The sequence below is a fragment of the Prionailurus bengalensis genome, chromosome D1, assembly GCF_016509475.1.
Source record: "Prionailurus bengalensis isolate Pbe53 chromosome D1, Fcat_Pben_1.1_paternal_pri, whole genome shotgun sequence".
Lineage (NCBI taxonomy): Eukaryota > Metazoa > Chordata > Mammalia > Carnivora > Felidae > Prionailurus > Prionailurus bengalensis.
In genome coordinates, this window is record NC_057346.1 from 25,278,774 (window position 1) to 25,296,047 (window position 17,274).

At 41.1% G+C, this 17,274-nt stretch overlaps 1 long non-coding RNA gene across 1 annotated transcript; it reads left to right on the forward strand.

Annotated features, from left to right (window-relative positions):
* The first annotated feature begins 482 nt into the window (after positions 1 to 482).
* LOC122482530 lies at positions 483 to 1,915 on the forward strand. The gene is made up of 2 exons (XR_006297196.1): positions 483 to 1,723; positions 1,825 to 1,915. It is a non-coding gene; the product is annotated as an uncharacterized LOC122482530 (long non-coding RNA).
* The last annotated feature ends 15,359 nt before the right edge of the window (positions 1,916 to 17,274 follow it).

The window sequence follows — 17,274 nt, forward strand, 5'->3', positions numbered from 1 at the left end:
AAAATATCTAAACTATGTTTAAAAAAGTATCAGTGGAACCAATGAATAAGATTGAGAGAATCTCACTCAAAGTAAGACATACAAAATAACATGCAGCAGAAATGTATTAAATGTAACTGAAAGCGTTAAATATAACTGAAAACCAGTCGAGAAGAGTAGATATCCATAACAGGAGGTCCAGAGAGATAAAATGGAGGGAAGAAAATTACATAAGAAATTTACATAGAACCAAAGAGCATGAGTTCCCAGATTGAAAGGGGCCCAACAAGTACCCAGCACAAATATCTATGACACAAAGTGAATCGCATCACTATGAATGAAATTTTAAAATGTTGGAGGTGAAGAATAGACCCTAATAATCATGAATGAGAAAAAAAAATACAAATCATATTACCCACACAAACAAAGGACTCAAGTCAGAATGCCATAGAAATCTAAAGCAACCTAGTTGCTAGGAAACAAGAGGAAAAATGCCTTCAAATTATGAGGGAAAATGATCTACCTAGGAAGTGTATCATCCCATTATAGATTAAATGTGAGTAAAGAACAAAGACATACTCAGATTGCAATTTAGAATAAGAGTACTTCCAAATACTTTTCCAGGATTTATGGTACTACTTTTTTCCACCAAACTTAGAGGAGAGACAAAATGAAAGAAGGCAGAAGATAAAGGAAACAGCCACACCAACAAAGGAGACAGGAGAAGGAGAGGCCCAGGATGATATGGGAAAGCCCCAGATAACATAGCTACAGTGGGCAAAGAAGACAACCAGTCCACATTGGGATAGGAAAATGGAGGACCACAGAAGATATTTCTCCAAGAGGTCAAAATTGATAGAATATCTCATATGTTGGAAAATATTAAGGGGATGTTGACACTTTTGAGACAGTGTTCTGGGTTGATTTTGTTCTGGGGATACAGGAAACTAAGCAAGCAAAAAATTAAGAAAAATTAGTAATGCTAGGGAAACAACATTGTACAAGAAATGATATATAATCATAGTAGTCTGCATGGCTCAGCTGCACATAACATTTGGTATTATCATGAAAATGTGAAGACTAAATACACCACCAAGAAAAATCGTCCTATATCTATATTGAGAGAGCAGATGGGAAATACATGTAGGGAGGGAGGATATGAGAACGAAATCTTTCACAGTCGGAAGTTAATGGAAAATGTTTAACTTCATTAAAAAAAAAAACACATGTTTTGTATTGTCTACACTTAGTTTGTCTAATGTTCACTTCCCTTTAATGACCACCTCAACACTGAAATCTGGCTTCCACACTTGTCAATAGCAAATATCACCGATGACCTTTTTATTGCTTAGGCCAAAGGACATGGACACTTTGTAGCTTTTGTGTGTCTTCTCCACAGCCATTTCTCTGTCGACCTGAGCTCTAGTTGCAAACAGGCAAGGGCCCTCTTAACATGTTATGGATGTCCCAGAGACTCCTTGAGACTGATGGGTCAGAACCTGGACTCCCTGATCACAACCCAATCCCCATCCCCCACTCGCAGATCCCCTACTCTTTATCTCATAGTCCCAGGCGTAGTTAATAACACCATCATTCAAAGCATTATGGAGCAGACCAGACCAAGGGCTGATCAGAGGGAAAAAACCTACTGTAATGGCTAAAAGCTTATTGGAAACAAAGAAAACCCACATCTATCAGATTTCCTCTCAGAGGGACATGTCAAATAAACCTTTTTCAGTCGAAGGTAAGTTTTCTAAGAAGTTTGCTCTAGTACAAAGAGAGGATCACTAAACCCTCTCCTAAAGTGGGACAGTCTGCTTAATTGCTCTCCTTTTGTTAGTTTAGGTGGAAGAAGCAAGTTTGGAGCCAGAGAACAGGAGAGAAGAGGCTGAGGACGTTTGCGAGGTGCTATGTCAAATAGATCTGTTTGATAGGGTGCTACTTTATTTACTGACGGGAGACTTCCACCTGTTAGAGTCTGGTTTACCATTACCCTGTCAATTACCTAAATCATACACCTAGATCATTACCCTTTTCTATACAACCCACAGGCAGCCAATCACCACCGAGTCCACTTTCTCAATCTCTTTTAATCTGCCCCCAAAACTCTTATCCCCCCTTAACCCGATTTCAGGTCCCGAGACTCCTCATCTCTCGCAGAATTGTTTCAGTAGCTCCCTAATGGATTTCCATCCTCATCGATGTTTTTCTTCAGTTTCACCTTTTTCCCCACCCATCCTCTGTATAGGTTTCCACTGATTTTTTCCCACCTAAAACGTGAATCAGATAATGTCCCTACGTGACTTACAACTTTGCGAACGTCCAAATGTCATTATTTAGAAAAGAATGCTTTACGTGACTTCTACTGCTTACTTAGTTTCACCAGAAGGATTCATGGCCAATCCCTGCACAGATAAGTACATACTGGGTGTGTGCTCACTTGTACACAGGTACAGACCTCCACCCAACCTGTTCATTGTCCAGCCTCTGGGCATGTGGGCATTCACACCTACCCTCAGCCTTGAAGGTACTGCCGCCTTCACTTACCCTCGATAAATCTTACCTGAACAAGGTGCTCACACAACTGTCGCTTTTAGGAAGCCTGCCCTGCACCCCCTTGTCCGTGTTAGCAGTTGCTCCATCTGTGAGTTCACTATACCCTGTGCATACCATTATCTTCGTCACTATCACATTGACTTGAGATCTTTTTTGTTTATTTTTCTTTGCCTTCTCCATTAGACTAAGTTCCTTGAAAGCTAAATTCACATAAAACTCCTAGTCTAGTACAGAACAGTTAAATAAATTAAAATACATTGAGTGCGTAGTTGATCTTCAGAACTTTGTGGGGTGTATAAAATAGGTTTTAATATCACCATTTTAAAGATAAGAAAACTGAGTCAGAAGGGGTGGATGTGACCCAGGCTAATAAGGGCCAAAGTATCTCGAGAACAGGAGTCTCATGCTCCTCAATTGTTGGGGAGGCTAGGTTTTCATGCATTTATTTATTCAGTAAGTACTTACTGAGCTCTTACTATGCGCCAGCCATCACACTAAGCACTGAATGAATAAAACCAACCAAAATCCTTAGTTTCATGGAGCTTGTGTGCTAGATAACCTCAAGGTTCCTACACTTTTAAGATTCTACACTGCGATACTCTAATTCAGAGAAGGTGTCTCCCATTTGCAGAAAGGAGAAAAGCAAACTATCTTCTAGAGCTACGGAAGAAGAAAAATCATGGGAAAATGTTGCTTTGTTTTCTAGAAGCAAAGACGCCTCCTGAATCTGCCCTTTGTAGGTTCTTGTTGATCAGCAAGCCACAATTCAGGAGAATGGGACACACACCCGGAAGCCAGCGGGCCCAAAGATATTTCCAACATGTATTCTCTGCTCTTGTATGCTCCAGGTGCCATATTTATGCTCACCTCAGGGCTTTGGTTTATGGATTTTTCCATCTCTCCTTTCCTCCTTTTTAGTCAAATCCTACCCACTTTTCAAGGTTTAGCCCATTTCACACCTTCTTGGCAAAACCCAACTCAATTTGAAGACTCACTAAGGCCAACTCTTTCTCAACACCAAAGATTATTTTATCTATTATGTGTAGGATTTTTTTTTTTTTTGCCAACTAATGGGGTTTTCTGAAGGAAGACATCATGCCTTCTGCTTCATTAGCATCTGCTAAGTCCTGCACGTGTGTGGGGCATACGAGAGATAACTAAACAGCACTGAATGAATGAATGATTGATTGCTAATTTCCAGTCATTCGCCATCTGATACTCTCCCGGAAGGGATATAAATGCCTCCCTATGAAAGGGGCACTTCTGACACAATGGCAGGAGCATCCCACCCCAGTGCTATTGGCCATGATTCGGTTCTTCTGAGGGAAACATCAAAGGGGGAGCAAGACAGGCCTGGCACACAGAAGCCAGCCTCTCACTTGCTCCTTATACCTCGGACAGCAAAATGCCAGAATGAATCTCTCGTCTGAGCCATGAGGTTAATGTGGCCATTTATAGATAGAAGGAGATTAGGTATGTTGAAAGGGGAAGGTTTTTATGCTTTGCTTTTGATCCCGTCTGGCACTCCCCAGAGCTGCCATGTGCCCCACACCTGATAAATACTGTTTTATAAACGGCAAAGAAGAGAATTTAAAGCCATAAATCTATCCCCACCCCCACCCCTCTCTTTTTTATGGATCTAAAGGCTAATTAAAACCATGCCCTTGCTCTGCAAATGAAGCCTCATCTTTCTGGCAGCCCCCCTTTCAAATGAACTTGAGGGCAGTGTCAGTGCAAAGGGCGACCTTGGGTTGAGGCTGTCCAGGCTGTCGTGAAGCACTCTCCGGCCTTCTAATTCTGTCTCCAGGTGTGTGCACACCCCCCAGGGGTGCTGCAATGAACAAGGACACCCAGTTCTTCTTGGGCTTTGAACTTGGTTGATGCACAGTGTTAATGTGGGCCAGTTCAAGATGTAGTTCTTTTCAGAGAGGAAAAAACAACAACAACAGCTTTCTTCTTTGGCCATAGGCTGCTACCCCAAACTTCAACCACGACTTTTGGTTTCCGATAGACACCGGGAGACTGAGAGAATGAATATAAATGGAACAGTACTTCCAAGGAAACAGTGCAAAACCTTATGTAGTCATTAATCGAATCATTATAAAGGCTATGTAATATCAGGGAAAACGTTTATGATGCAGCTTTAAATGGAAACTGCATGCTACAAAATGTGTTTTGGTTTGTGATAGAAAGTAAAACTACATCGTTTTTTATTATATATTTTCAATTATCAAATGATACGTGTGCACATGGTTGAAATAAGGAATAATCAAAAGGGCTTACACACAAAAGGATCCCATCTCCCTTACCCCCATCCCCTCCCCGCAGCAAATACTTTGAACTCTTTCTGGCAACTTCTTTTCCCCTGGGAGTTAGTGCCATACCTCCAGATAATATATGTTTTTGCCTCTATTTCTTATTCACTTTATATATTATCTCTTGAGTTCCAGATAAATTAGAATCTGACTCACACAACCCCACCCCGTCTTCCCCGGCACCAAATCTCTTTAGTAAATCAAAATTATGTCCTTTATTCTTTACCTTTCCATAATTACTTTGTTGTTTTTGTCGTTCCACCAACGAAAGAGAGGTCACTCTGGTCACTCTGTCAAGTAAGAATACGAGCATCCCTGCTCTTTCCTTCCAATCTCAGCTTTTTCTCCCCATCTTCTAGCACCAATTTCCCACATGCACACTTCTTTTACATCTTCAGAGTGAAAGGCAGTTACCTTTTGTTCTATAACCAGTTTACATCAATGAATTGATTCTAGAAGTTGGGACCACTGACGTCTCTGTGATTAAGACCACATCAGCATTGAACACAGCAGAATTAAGTCATGTTTTCGTGCATATAGTTCTTCCTTGCAATGCTTTGTGCATCTTCTGGAACTTTAAATGCCTATTTTAAAATTGTTTGCCTTTATCTTAATTTAAAAATGTTGCATCAAAATTTGTGTTCTGTTTTCACATAGATTTGTCCTACCTAGGTCCCTCTGTCCTTCTGATTCAATCTAGACCTGTGCCCTCTAGGCATGTACATTGTTCTTCCTGGGATTTTTCTTTTCTTCTTTCCTGGATAAGTTCCAACATATTCTTTCCTTATTGGTTTAACCCCTGGTGTGCCACAGCAAAGTAGCAGACACATTCCTCTTTTCTCTAACAAAATCTTGTTTTATTCCTGTATCCCATTTAACGATCCTGTACTTTGCTAAGTCAATCACATTAACACTTTCCGTGGCTAATGATTGGCTGAGAATGTGTATACATTCCATTCCAGATAATGAAACATGAGGGGAAACTTGCTCAGGGATCTCCAGTGAAGTCTTCAATTAAAAAAAATAAAAAGACCCACAAGAATAGAATACCTTTCCTTCTTCTGTCCATTTTCATATTTGTGTCTCACATCTTTTAATCATCTTTTAATAAGAAGAGAGCCATCTAAGGACTATGCATCTCACCAAGAATGACAGAAAGGAAAAATTGGAAGAATATAGAATTTTGGCGATATTGACTTAAACTTCACATTTATAAGGTATACAATTTGATAATTTTTGACATGTGAAGATATTCTTATGTTCAGGCTTCTTTAACTCAGTACAGTTATTTATGGGCTCATCCATATTAATGCATGGATCAAGAACCCATTCCTTTGTGTTGGCATATTACAATTTGTTAATCCTATCAGTATGGTCATAAACTTCCACTGGGTAAATAATAGAAGTGGAAAGGGAGGGTCATATGATACATGTGTGTTTAACTTTTTAGGGAAGTTCCACGCTGTGTTCCAAAATGTAGTGTTTTACATCTCACCAGCACAGTGTGAGAATTCCAGTTCTTCCACATCCTTTTCAACATCTCATAAGACCATGTCTCCCCTTCTCACAGTCTCTCTCTCTAAAATAAAATTTTTAAAAAATTTAAGAATAGAAACAAGAATTCCAGTTTTCGCTCTGACATGTAAAGAGCTTAGAAGTCGTCATTCTTATCCTTTCAATAAGAAAGCTAAACAAAGTGAAATCAATGACTTTTCTTAAACCAGTCACGAAACTGGTTGTGAAGTTGTATCTTCGAATGTTTTTCAATTACATTTTTCTATTAGTATTGATGGTTAACATCTTTTAATATGTTTATTCCATATATTTATTCATTAATTAGATATTCTCATTTTCTGCAATTTTCTTGTCTACTTTCTCAGTTCTATTTTTTATTTTTATTAATTGATATATTTACCTGATGTATTTACAACACTAATTCTTTGTTAGGTTTATATGTAGAAAATATATTCTCCCAGTTTGTGGCTCAATATTTCATGTCTCTGAGACATATTTTTTTTTTGCATTAAAAACGTTGATGACTTTAATTACCAATTTAAAAAATAAAAAAAAAATAATTGAGCCAACCACCCACTTCTAGGTTCCTTGTTATTTGAGATAATAATTTTCTTTCTCCATAAGCCAGTTGAATTGGAGTCTTCTGTTCTTGCAATAGAAGGCATCCTATCCAACAGAGGTATTTCTTCAATAGGTTTCCTAAAATGAGTGAGTGAAATAAATGTTGAGTCTTTAAAAATGAAAAATGGTTTTTATTTTACTAGAACAATTTAGTGATAGTTTGGGTGGGTATAGAATTGTAGGTTGAAGACTCATTTCCCCTAAGAATATCATACTATTAATGCAATTGCCCCAATTTCCTCATCTTGTTTCTTTGTGAGGTTATCTATTCATTCTCTCTTGTTCACTCTCTTTCAGTCAGCTTTTAGAATCTCTTCTTCCTTGGTATTCTGTGATTTCACAATGATATGTTTAAACATGGCTTTTTTTTTTTCACTCATTGTACTAGACAATTAGATGTCATTATAATTGAGAATATCCTTTAGATAGATCTGGATAGTTAAATTAATGCTTCAATTTTTTCCCTTTTATTTATGCAGCTCTCTCGTAGGCATGGCTGATGAAGTCAACAAGTCAAATATCTGATTAACAGGTTAATTAGATTAGGTTAATTAACAGGTTAATCAGATATTTGACTTCTTGAATTCATCAGCCATGCCTATGACCATTTGTTCTCCTATTTTCTATCTCTTTGCATTTTATTACTCACTCTTGGAGATTTCCTAGACTTTACTTCCCAACCCTTTTAAAATTATTACATAAAATGATATTTTTAAATAATGAAAGTTCTGTAGTCTTCATTTCCCTCTATCACAGCATTTTTTCTTGTATTATGCGATATTTTTCAAACGTCTCTTTGTTCATGTTTAAGGAAAAGACAACAGCAAATTGATTGGATGTTCTGGATACAGCTGGTCTCTGCTATTAGGTAAAATGTCACAGTCATCCCCCTGACACATGCTTTTCATCTTTTATAAATTTGTCAAAATCTCTGATACTCCCACTCCCATTCTCTATCTTTCAAAAATTATTTTATCATAAGTTTAGAATATTTTAATGAAATAAAAGAAAAATCTATGCAAGCAGGCCTCCATATTTGAACAGAACTCTTTCTGTAGTTAATTCATTTATTCTCTTAATACTTATTGAGCATTGACAATGCACTAGGTTTCAGGCGGCATGCTAAGCACTGGACATAGAACAATGCATGCGCCTGGGTGGCTCAATCGGTTAAACGTCTGACTTCAGCTCAGGTCATGATCTCATGGTTCGGTTTATGAGCTCAAACCCCGTGTGAAGCTCTGTGCTGACAGCTCAGAGCCTGCAGCCTGCTTTGGATTCTGTGTCTCCCTCTCTCTCTGCCTCTAACTCACTCGCATTCCGTCTCCATCTCTCTCAAAAATAATAAATAAACATTAAAAACATTTTTAAAAAATAACAATGCATGAATCATAGGGTTTTCTATGGTGTTAAAGATCTCTGGTGGAGAATTAAAGAAAAGTCATGACGATACAGTGTAATATGAGGAGCATGGAGTCTTAAACCAAAGCATTTGGGTTTTAATCCCATTTCTACTTATTGGCTGAGCGATTTCTGGCAATGCATTCAAAGTATACGAGCTTCAATTTTCTCAAAAATCGAATGAAGATAATAATAGTATTAACTTCCTTAAAGGATTGCTATAAAGAGCCAGTGAGGTAATTCACTCAAAAACACTTTATAAAATTTATACCAATTTATACCAATTTATACCAATCATTATATGCTCTCCACTTAGCTTACCCCAGTTGGCTAAAGGATCCTGACTAAAACCAATATTGGGTCTCTTTTGTTTAGGTTTTTATCTTTATCATAGTTTCTTTTAATGTAAAGCTTCATGTTATAGATCCTAGCTCCATATTCCTCATGGACACTCTTCCACATTCCACTCTGATCTCCGTTCACACTCACCTTAGGGATCTGATAATCATTCTGTGTTAGGGCTTTTACTCATTTCCCACAAATGTATTGGTCATTTCTCTCAATCCTCCCTGCCCCCTCCCAGTACAGACTGGAGTATTATTTAATCATTTTTCCTTTATCTTCACTGTAGAGACACAAATACACTGAAGAGGATACACACACATTTGTTTTAAGTTCAATTCTAATTACTCTCCCAATGACCTTGAACAAAGTCCCCTAGACTTTCTGTGCCTCAGTTATCTCATTGCCAAATTAAAAAAAAAAAAAAAAGGTTATACACTGCAAGAACTTGTTGGGACTAAATGAAAGGAATTTATAAAGGTGATTTGTGAGCTGTATAGGTGCTAAAAATGCATAAAAGTTGAGGGTCTCACTTTTCTGTGTCATTTACATGTGAATACACATTGCTATGGGCTCAACTGTGTCCCCTCAAAATTCATATGCTGGAGTCCTAACCCCCAGTGCTTCAGAGTGTAACCACATTTGAAGATAAGGTCTCTGATGAACTTAAAATGGGGCCATCAGGATGATCATTTAATCCGTCCGGTGTCCTTATAAGAAGAGGAAGTTTGGACACACAGAGAGACACCGGGGGCATTTGTGCACAATGGGACAATCATATGAGGATTCAGAGAAGGAAGCCATCCATAAGGCAAGGAGAAGGGTCTGGAACAGATCTTTCCACTGTGACTCTCAGAGGAAACCACTCCTACTGGCATTTGGATTTTGGAGTTTCAGGCTCCAGAAGCGTGAGAAAATAAATACCTGTTGTTTAAACCACCCAGTCTGTGTATTTTGTTCAGGCATCCCTAGCAGACTAATACACATGTGAATGTTTTACATTATATATATATTATTGGCTCCTCCTTTTCCTCTATTCTTTTCTTTCCCAAAGTAGAGTTTAAATTTTTGTAGCAGAAATACAAAGGAAAAGAAAGAACAAACATTCTGTTTTTGAAATGTAGAATGGAAGTTTTGAATTTTCCCTAAAATAATAGCCTTGGATGTCAAACATTACCATGAGAGGAAAAGTCTTTTTTCCTAAAATCTTCAAGTTTCTCTTGATATTGTCAGTGTCTGAGCAACTTAACTATTCAGCTACCAAAGGTAATGGTGAAAATAACTTAAGATGTATGATGTAAAGGGAGTTGGAGAGAGAAAGTAAAGCAAAGTAGAAGCCCTTTCCTTCCTGATTTTAGAGAGGGAAAAGAGAGAAGTGAAATAGGGAAGTCACTGTCTGCATCCTCCTTTCCACTCCCCCACCATGGGTGAGGAGCCTCGACTAGTGAGTTGGACATGATGGGGCCATCTGGATGGGTAAGATGGACTCCCAAAGCACAAAGGCCAGTGGCCCACTTCCCTGTCTGGAGGTCTCATGTCTCTGAGCAGAGATTCTCAAATGTGGCTGCACATCAGAATTACATCTACATTCTCAGGGCACCTACAGCATAATCTCTAGACATAGGAATTAGGCATCAGTAGCTGAGAAAACTTCTCAGCTGATTCCAAGGTACAGGCAAGGTCAAGACTATCGCTCTTTGAGAAGACTGGCCATCAGCTCAATGTTACTTCCAAACCAGCTTAGGGGGAACAGAGCACACAGCATCGAGAAGGCAGGTGGCTGGAAAGATGGTCCCTGAGGCCCACAGGGCTTCTGGCTCTCCTCAGTCTGTGTGTGTGTGGAATACAAGAAGGCTCAAAGCCCCGCAGATGCCAGGATGGGAGGGGCAAGAAAATAGGAGAACATGGAGTCTCTGTCCCGTAACCAGTGAAGATTACAACCAGATCAGTTGGCTGGGACCATGGACTTAAGCAATGGGAGCCAGAACAAAGACTCAAGAGCCAGAAAAGAACCAGTCCCATCTCAGCCTGATGAACAGCATGACCAGCATGACCTGTTCAAACCAGCTCTTCACAAAATAGAACAGCAAGAGCTGGAAGCCAGCAGGTGATCTGAGGCTCTTTCCCCACCTCAAGAGATCAGTCACGTAAGTGTTCCCATACACGATCTGTGGGGGAAGCAGGGAAAGGGATAGGAAATCTGAAATACCAGTCATTCACTTGAAAGATTTAACCCAAAAAAGACTCTCTGGACCAGAATTTGGATGCATTGTTTTCTGGTAAACGTAAGACACACATACACACACGCTGACCCTACGAAATGGACAGTGACTCATGCAGAAGAATAAACCAGAAGCAGTATTTTCTGTACATCAGAACACAGTACAAAACTGAGATTCAGCTCCACAGTGTTTGTTTACATGCGTACCTACAACAATATAATCAGTAACATAACCTTCAGCCATGCCAAGAAGCAGGTGCAAGCATTCAGGGTTGAATTCTTGAGAGATCCTAAGAAATCTATCCACTTCACTTTCGGGTAAGAGCAACCACACTGCTACAAAAAAGCAGTATTCCTTAGAGAAGGATCCAGACAAATGGAAGATTAAAACTTCTCAGCCAGCAGTCAGGTCCTTGTGTCTTTTGCTAGCTCTCAATTCTCATTTTTAAAATGTCACTCTCTTGTCCTGCCTCCTGTGCACTGCTCCTCGGGTGCCCAGCCTTTTCCATCTCTAGCCACTACCTACCCAGTATATCTCACAGGATATAGGCTGACACAGCTCCAATCTGTTCTGGATACATCATATGCCAGGCTATGAGCTACAGAGACTATATAACAATCTAATTTCACCAGCTAGTAGATAGAGATATCTTTATTTTACAGATGAGGTTAAACGATCCAAGTTCACACAGCTAGAATGAAGGAGCCTGGATTGAAATCTAGATACTTCTGACCCTGAAGACTTTGCTATTATTCAGCACTGCCTCCCTGCAACCCTCCCTCAGTCATTCATGCATGCCCATTAGCTCAACAAATATTTATTTTCTAAAGCATATCTACTCTCAAATATCCAGGACCCTTCTCTCCAAAGCACATGTATTCTGTTTGAAAGAAATTCCAGCTCTAGTCATGGCCTCATCATACTCTGGTATTTTTTGTTGTGTTCTATTTTGTTAAGGTTGTGCATCTTTTTATTTATTTATTTTTCTTCCAAGTTTTCATTTAAATTCCAGTTGGTTAACATACAGTGAGTGTAATGTTAGTTTCAGGAGTAGAATTTAGTGATTCATTGCTGACACACAACACCCAGTGGTCATCACAAGTGCCCTCTTTAATGCCCATCACCCATTTAGCCCATCCCCCCACCACCCCTCCAGCAACCTTCAGTTTGTTCTCTATAGTTAACAGTCTGTTTTATGGCTTGCCTCTCTCTTCCTCTCCCACCATGTTCATCTGTTTTGTTTCTTAAGGCCCGTTTCTAAAGGGAGAGTCAGTTATGCTATATTTTAGAACTCTTCAATTCTTTATCCTTCATTTATCTGAATATTCTTGATAGAAGAAATGGATTTTTTTTTCATCTTTCGATTTATTTCTTCATTTACCTCTTCATGACCTCTCTCCCCAGTAAGCTATAAGCTCCATAAGGACGAAGTCTGTGGCTCAAACACAGTCACCAATGTAGGTATATACCAGCCTAACACACAATAGATACCCAACAAACGTTTATGGTACAAATACATGCATAGTCTCAAAGGGTAATGGATATATTCTGGTGCTTATATTCTAACTTTTTCTTAATGTTTTCATTTATTTGTGATAGAGCACCAGTGGGAAAGAGGCAGAGAAATAGAGGGAGACACAGACTCTGAAGCAGGCTCCAAGTTTCAAACTGTCAGCACAGAACCCGACGCGGGGCTCAAACCCACGAAGTGTGAGATCATGCGCTGAGCCGAAGTTGGACGCTCAACCGACTGAGCCACCCAGACGCCCCTGGCGCTTATATTCTAAACCTCACACACGGGGCAAAATTTTCCACAGATTTCCACACTTACCAGAGGAACAATTATATCAAAGCAAAGTTGTCCTGCCTGGCCACTCTGGCCCAGCTGCATTTCTGCACATTAAGCACATAATTCCCTCCCTGCTGCCCCTCCCTCTCATTTTATAGTTTTGTTTGGGTTGGAGTTTGTGGGTGTGAAGGTCTGAATTGTTTGGCTTTGCCATGGAACAGAGACCTATCTCAGTGACCCTTTCTGCTTACCTGCAGTCACCCTACCCTCCTTATCTGCAGCCCCATGCTTTTGATCTCTGTGATACCAGCATTTTCCCAAACCCCCCTGGGATGAGAAACTGGCTCAGAAAGTGAAAAGTGATCCGAGCTTAGCACATTCTGCCCTGATGAACACAGCCAGCGACATCAAACAGCACAGACTTCCCCTGAGTGGAAACTCGGACAACAAGCAAGGGTTTACTGGGGTCTCTCTCCTCACCTGAGGCACAGTCTGATGTACACCCACAGGCACCCGGTCACTGGGCTACAAATGCACCACATTCAACTCCGTGTTCACATTCCGCCTTTGTTTTCTCTTCCCAGTGCATGAATTTATACAAAATATGTATTGATCACCTGTGAGTTTCTGGCTACCGGCTTGGATTCTGGGACTATAGTAAATACACACACACACACACACACACACACTCACTCACACTCCCTCCATCCTTCTAGATCTGCTCTGAGGTCCATCTCCTCCAGGCAGCCTTCTCAAATCTCCATAGCTTCCATGATCACTTATTACTAAGTGCCAATTAGGTACTTAAGCATAATCTCTTTCACATGGTCTGTCATGGTTGCATGTGGGTTAGTGCTATCTGTGCAACTAGATTATAAATTCCTTGAGATCACAGGCCACGTCCTTCATTCCTGCTGCATTCCCTTAATGACCACTAATGGAACTAGGACGCTAGCTCCCCAGCGAGCTGGCTGTTGTTGTGAGCACACATTTTCTATGCAAGGCTTAGGCAGAGAAGGAAGAGGAGACAGAAGAAGACACAGTTGCCTCTCCTTTTTATTATAAACATTCAGCCCGGCATCTAGGCCTGTACCCTCGACTATGACCCAAACGACTAAGTGGGAGGCTGGGGGTGACAAACCCAGAAACCTTGCAGCTGATAGAGTGCTAATGTCAAGAAGCCTCCCTGAGTTGTGACTATTTGAAGACCTAATGCTTATAGCAGATTGGATTCTTTTGCTCCCTGTGCATGCTGACATTCCAAGACCCAAAGGTCAGGACAAGCACATGTGAGTAGCAAACAGGCACTCGTTGAGCGACAAGAGCGGGGCCAGGCTGGTGAAAGCTGAGATCCCGGGTGCAGGGAGACAGCCTCAGACTGTGCGGTCACAGGACGACTGACCGGACCCATAGAGCCTGGTCAGGGAGCAGAGAGAGGCACTGGGGATGAGAAGAGGTGGTCTCCCTGTCCTGACCTGCAGTGGGAACCAAGGTGAAAGGGGAGATTGCTGGGCCAAGGCAGTGACCCGGAAGGCCCCGCCAGAAGTAAAAACAGATGTGAAACAGAAGCTGTCAGTGTCCTGTGGGCCATGGCGGGGGGGGGGGTGGTCTGCCCCACAGGACATGACCAAATAAGATGCACTGTCACTGAGGTGTCCGCACTAGGCTAGTGTTTGGCGATTAGGGCCAGAGAGCCATAGGCTTGAAGCACTGACCAGAGCGCGCAAGATACTGTGTCTTTCCAAATTAGCAGGGAAGGGAACAGGCCCTGTTATGTACACTGTGGTCATTGTTGGTTCAGGGTCCCAGGGGTGCTGAGTTCTATAAGCTACAGTCTTTGACCTCAGGTCATATATTAATGCCAACACATGAATTCTAATTGCTGCCTCTGGTCTAGCAGTGATAAAGAAGACTGGATCAGGGGAGTGAGGGCTCTTCAAGAGAGAAATGGAGAGGCCTGCCCACAAACCTAGAAGATCAAAGACTGTCTCACTTTCTGGGCTGTAGTAAAGGCATTGACTTATGTCTAAAAAAAGACCAGCCCGCCCTGTACCCAATGTTCCTTCTGTAAGAGAGGCCAGATAGGACTGTGATTATTCTCAGGACTCATGCCGACGGGACCCCCAGGAGACATTCTAACTTTCGTGCCAAAATCCACAGAGTGTCCCCCAGCTGGGATTTAGAGGGACACCGGCCTGAAGCCCCACTTTAACAATCATTAAGATTTGGTTGGTGATTTATTTAGAGTTTAAAAATCTGTGTTTCGAATTCACTATTTCATCTAATTGTCATGATCCCTTATGATTATCCCCATCACAAAGAAGAGAAAACTGGGGTTAAGAAACGTTATTTACCCAAAGATGCACAACAAGTAAATGACAAAGTTAATTCCGAAATCTACATTAGAGCTCCTCCGCGTTTCTGTTCTGAACAACTCATTCCCTCCAGCCATGCCCTCCTCCTGTCTCCCGGCAAATATCTCCTAATGCTAGATTAAATATCACTCCTGCGAAGTCTTTCCCTTAGAGACATGCCCCTTCTTTTAGATGTTCACCCTTATTTACTTAAAATATACTGGTTAATGGTGACTTTTAACTCATTTTCTCATCACTATTTTTTCACGACCATCCATAAGCTTTCCTGCTATCAGTTTTCGGAGAATTTTGGCTGTGTTTTATTTTTCCTAGTGTTCTCTTTCGGTTGTTGACACACAATGGGGGATTAATAAATGTTGATTGAGTCCAGGTCTTCCGGGCTCCAAATCTCAGGTTCTTTCCGCAACAGAACACTTCCTCTCTACTCTCAAAAACAAAGCAGAGAGATAGGTCCACCCAGCAAATATACCCAACCCCGTTCCTCCTGACTTAGCTCATCAGATCAAAGGACCTGAGTAACAACATGGTACCTGTCTCTCTCGGGGCTCCCCTCTAACATATGGGGCATTGGGCAGTAATGTAATTGGAGTGCAACATGCCATGAGTCTAAATATTCAAACACAAAGTATCTGGCTACCTGATTGATCTGGCTATCCTTCTTTCCTATTCTATTTACCTTCCTAACAATCGACAAGACCTGGGTGAAATGCAGTATTCTCAGTTTCCACTGATTTCTACACCAAAACATGGAAGCCCGAAGCATCCGCTCTTGGCCCATGCTCCATTTCTTTCCACCCCTGTCTGTGGCCTCCAGCATGGAAGTTCGGTCTGTCTGCACTCCCATAAAGAGCCACTTCTTGGCCATCATTTAGGTTGAAGACGTATACACCATCTACCCTCCAGATAACACCCATGAGGAAGACGTCCAGGAAAACTCTGGAAGCAGGCTGAAGGCCAGTTGAGCAAGGAAGTCCCGGGCCACAAGTACCCCGAGTGTGACCTAAAAGGTGATGTGAGCTCCAGATATGGGGCCAGAGTGGAGTCCTTTAAAGCAGGTCCTACTATCCACACAGGGGTGGTTCTCTCTCTTCTCTCTGGTGTGTTTCTTAAAAAAACATCCATTTCACATGGAAATGAATGATAGAGTATTGCCCAAATTCTTCCACCATTTCTGATGAAGATGAATTCCTGAAAAAGTCTAATTCTTGTCCCCAAAGAGGAGAGCCCAGCCTACTTGTCCTGGGGGCAAACCAAAGTGAACAGTAGTTAGACTTATGCGATCTAAACTGTTCTCTTACAGAGATCATAGGTCTAAAGAGGAAAGGCATTTCAAGAGCCAACAGCCTGGGCATGCAATCTGTTTTTCCAATGTTTTCCCCAATTAAAAAAAAAAAAAAAAACAGGTGGAAAAAACATAAATGCTTCATATCATTACCAATGAGCTTTCATTTGATTTGGGGGGAGAAAGGGCAAATAAAATGCTATGAACTCAGCAAAATCGTAAAAACCAGTTGTCTGATGCCCTGAAAGCACTTTAGAGTTGCCTCCAAATCACAGGAAGAAAGAAGGAAAGAAAGAAAGAAAGAAAGAAAGAAAGAAAGAAAGAAAGAAAGAGAAAGAAAGAAGAAAGAAAGAAAGAGAAAAGAAAAAGGAGGAAGGAAGGAAGGGAGGGAGGAAAGAAGGAAGGAAAAAGAAAAGAAAAGAAACCCCTTTCGTAACAAATTGCGCGAAGACCAAATCGCTGAAAACAAGTCTTGAAAGGAACTGGAATCTCAGAGAAAGCAATTCAGGCATGTGAACGTTGAACTGCGGATGGCCTGCCACATGTCTCTTTTGCCACAAGCCCGAACTGCACAGCTACCCATCCACAGCCTATAGGGAATAAACAGGGATAGACAGGGAAGTCCAGGGTAGGTGGGAGAACGTGAGGGTGGCATGAGAACAACCCAGTTCCATCAGAAAATGAGCAAGAATTTAAACTATAACCTGTGAGTTCCCCCTAGAAAGTTTGTCTCCCAAACATTCTCTATAAATACCAGAAGACCCAACGGTCTCCTACCGAATTTCAGTTGTCCTATTGAACTCACTGATTTGGGGCGGGGGGGGGGGGGTGCGGGATATATTTTGAAAGACTCATCTGCCAAGGTCTCAGGGCCTTG